The sequence below is a fragment of the Plodia interpunctella genome, chromosome 18 (genome assembly GCF_027563975.2).
Source record: "Plodia interpunctella isolate USDA-ARS_2022_Savannah chromosome 18, ilPloInte3.2, whole genome shotgun sequence".
NCBI classification, from domain to species: Eukaryota; Metazoa; Arthropoda; class Insecta; order Lepidoptera; family Pyralidae; genus Plodia; species Plodia interpunctella.
Window position 1 is genome coordinate 8,701,525 of NC_071311.1, and position 4,646 is coordinate 8,706,170.

The following is a 4,646-nucleotide window of genomic DNA, read 5'->3' on the forward strand; positions in this document are numbered from 1 at the left end:
AGTACTCATACTGTACTAAGGGCAAATTATGGTGAATAAAAACCAATTTTTCTGCATTGAGAGGCAGCAGGCGGTTTCGCTTCTTTTCATAAATAAGGCCAGCTTCAGAAAAAAGTCTTTCGCTATACACACTACTGCAAGGTGCTGAAAGATAGATTTTGGCAAACTTTGATAAATTTGGGTATTGTTTGGCATTAGCTGCCCACCAAGAATAAGGGTCACGATTGCGATCAATTCGCACCGACTTGAGATAAAAATCCAGCTCACAGGTTAACGCGTTTCTTTCTTCGCGTTGAACCTGGCCAGTATTGTTTTCATTTGCTACCTCATCAAAACAATCCCAAAACGTGTCATGAGCTTTGCGAGATACCGCTGACTCTGTCTCCTCTCCTCTACTCTTTTTAGCCGGTGTTGAACATGAACTGCTACTTGAGGACTCTTCACAAGACATTTTTAAATATTCCAACAAGATCTCCTGGCGTGCTCTTTCAGCGTCAATCACCCCCAAGTAGTTTGTTTTAAATCTCGGATCTAGGTAAGTTGCAATCAAGTAGTTTAAGTCTTGACTTATGGAGTTAAAACGAACTTCTAATTCAGCTTTTAACGAGGCGCGCATATGTGATAAATCAGGAGTTCTTTGCTCAGTTTCAGCTTTATCTAAGTATTTTTTTAAAGCAGTTACGTGTGGAATAACTTCCAACACGCAGGATAGTCCAGAACTTGTTATTTTTGTTATTTCTTCGAAGGGCTTTAATAAATTGATACACTGCTCCATTAAACTCCACTGTTGAGCTGTCAAATTTACGAATGTATCGTGATCAGCAACATACAATGATATGGCACGCTTTTGTTCTAACAAACGTTCAATCAAGTAAAAAGTGGAATTCCACCTAGTGCTAATATCTTGCACTAATTGATGCTCGGGTAAACTTAGCTCTTTTTGAATCGTCAGCAGTTTTTCTTGAGCTAAACCTGAGTGATTGAAGTGCGTTACAAGTCGCCTGCCAGCAGCAATCATTGCTGTCACTTCAGTCTGCACTTTGAGTGACTCGTTTATTGCTCTTTGAAGTGTATGTATAAAACATCTAGCAGAATCGTACTTAGCCAAACGGACACCCTTCACCATATTAGCACCACTATCATGAATTAACAAATGTATTTTAGTGTGCGACCCTGAGAAAGGCTTCATTGCCAGAACTCCGTGTTCTAGTTTAAATTCAGATGATATCCAATGAGCTGTGAAGCTCAGAAAGCTATCATTATTGTGTAAGCAAGTCCATATGTCAGAAGTCACTGAAATAGCGAAGGCACTCGAAATGTTAAGTTTGATTTTCTCGTAAATTCTGTCATATATATCAGGAACGATTTTTTGGCTAATATAAGTCCGGCTTGGCAATTTATAGCCGGGTAAAGCTTGTTCTAAGAGTCTGGTAAATCCGGTTCTTTCCACTATGGACAATGGCTCGTTGTCAAGTGCAATCATTTCGGCTACTAAATAATGGTACTTTTTGGCTTTAGCATCATTTATATCCCAGAGCAATTTCCTTTCGAAAGATTCTGTCATAGTCAATTGCTTTTTTGCAAATGACGACGAACTTGTCCCCGCAATGGCTAAAGAAATTGTAGTAGGCTCGACAGCGGCCTTTTCTTTATTCACTGCACGAAATTCATCTGGATGTTTTGATTTTAAATGATTTTTCATAGCAGAAGTACCTAGAAAAAAAAATTAAATACTTAATGTAAATAAATACTTTAAACTTGCACTTAAACGTGCAAGATACTGTACTCGATAAATAAAGAATTGCAATTAGATTATTAGTAGCTTTCCGCTCGCGGCTTCGCCCGCGTGGACTACACGACGTCATCCCGCGGGAATGTGATATTGTTCCGGGATAAAAAGTAGCCTATGTCTTTTTCACTTTCCAGCCCCCAAACTATCCCCATGCCCCATACCAAAAATCACGTCGATCCGTTGCTTCGTTTCGACGTGAAAGACGGACAAACAAACAAATAAACAAACTGACTTTCGCATTTATAATATTAGTATGGATAATGGATAGTATGGAAGTATGGACTATTAGATTTATTAGCTACATACCTGCTTTTTTGCCTTCACCGCCACGTGAAATATTAACATTGCATAATAAACAAACAGCTAACTTATTATTTTCACTGTTTATGTCAAAGTATTCCCATAAGGGCGACTTTTTCTTCGCCGATGCCATTTCTCGTTGTTAAAACAATAGCACAGTGAAATAATAACCTAAAATCACGCACGTGTCTGCACTGCAATCGACACAATAAGTCAATGAATGAAAGAATTGCTAACTTCGCTCATCAACGAAAAGACCCGAATCAAACCGAGGCCACCCGATCGTTCGCGCGTCGCCTACGCCAAGTGTGTGTGCGCTGCACCAAACGGCTAAGTTCCGCCGGATATTCGGCGGCCAGATATCCGGCTATCCGGCCAGGTGGTAGGCCGAATATCCGGTATCCGGTATCCGGCCAAACTGCTATCCGTTACATCTCTAACTTAAACCTTCCTCGGGAATCACACTATTTATTTTAAAAAACCCGCATCAAAATCCGTTCTCTAGTTTTAAATATCTAAGCATACATAGCGACAGACAGCGGAAAGCGACTTTGTAATTATACTATGTAATGGTTATCGGGAAACTCACGGATGCGACAATGCATTTGCATAGTTCGTACACGAGCTTCGTATTTGCATCATTCGAATTCTTATGCCGGCAATTCCGACAGATACCGACGACAGATTGAATCAAATCATTTATTCAGAAATTAGGCCTTCACAGGCACTTTTTCACGTCATATTCTAAATTAAATGATATTTACCAAAGCTACAAACTACTAGCATTTCGGAACCACTGCTGAGAAGAAATGCCGAAAGAAACTCATTCAAACAGTGTTGGTCCTTATTGTGCCAGAAGGGCTTACCATTTTTTAAATATAAATTTATGTATATTTTTTTATCACTAATATAACAATGTAAGTACACAATAAAGTACATGGTCAAAAGGTATACTGAAACATATTATGATTGTGATCAAGTGCTGATGAAAGGAAAAAATATATATATATATATATATATATATATATATATATATATATATATATATATATATATATATATATATATATATATATATATATATATATATATATATATATATATATATATATATATATATATACGACGCCGCCACCGGTTTTTGACCATTTGAGTGTGCATGAACATATATTGAATAGTTTGTATTATTGTATTACCTGCAATGTATGGCAAATCCGCCAAAATTTGGAGATCTGTTCATGTATAGATAGTGTATGGCCGGCGTTGAAGATTTTCCAGCTTATTAATACAAACTATCCTATAAGTAAGTAGATTCCAAAGTAAACGGTATTTTTTATGATGAAATTAAAAATATTATTCTTATTTCCAATATTGTATACCTCGAGAATAGATTTTAATTTTCATTAATACTGTGAAATTTTGGATGTGTGTCAGGATGTTTAATTCTCAATCGCGCAAAATCGAATGTCCGCATTACGGTGGTAGGTACACGGCTAGAATATAACGTGTAACAGCACATCTAAGTTCCAACTGGAGCGGAACGACGGGGCGCAGTTAGATTTTTAATAAAATGCCATGCTAATGTTTTGGGCCAAGATCGGAAATATCCTTCGCCTTGTTCACATCGTGAGAAAACCTGCACACTGCACACATAGTTTAAGTACACTAGTGTGTATGCGACTACTTACTAGACGCGGTAGGTAGTCGTATCAAAAAAGTCGTATCAAACGCCTTTTGACGACTTGACTAAAATCGGACACTAGTATTAGCAATTAGCACACCCTAAAATAAAGAAATACCAAGAATACTTATAATTTCTGGGAAGGCCGACTGTCTCCACGAAAGATGATCTTATCAAAAAGTTACCAATGTTATTGTTTGTCCGCGGTCGTCGTACGACCTATTAACCCAGCAGGGGTGCTCAACCTTTTATCTGCACTTAGGCATTGACCGTGACTTTAGTTCGCGATATAATTAAGCTATGGCGATTCACATGCAGCGCTTGTAACCGCGTCACCATACTAATCTACCGCTGAATCCCGCAATGTATAGCTAAGCTCCATTCCTCAGTCGCGCTACGTTGCGACTCCATTTTCTATAGTTTTTGATACGAAAACGTACGTCAAAACTTCATGTCAACGTCTGACCTAGTTCTTACGTGTGCAAGGGTCGGGTGGTTTTAATAGATTTCATAATAAATATTTGTTGTAAACATTGTTTAGTTAATAGTTTAAATAGTTCACATTGTTTAGTCACTAACTTTGAATAATTAAATATATTTATCCATATGAATGAAACAGAAAGCATGCACAAATGAAAGAGCTATATGTTGCTCAATTATATTTATTTCTCTCTTTATCAGATTCCATAATTAGTTATGTGGGAATCAGTACCAAGTTTGCTAGCACCTGTCAGCAACCACTTTGAATAAGACAATGAGATTAGTAGACATTTAAGTATGTAAATCAATTACCGTTCACGCTCTACATCGCTCGAGTATAAACATAAAAACAGTTGGGCACGCCTGCACACATTTCGCGCCGACCTTTGCGCA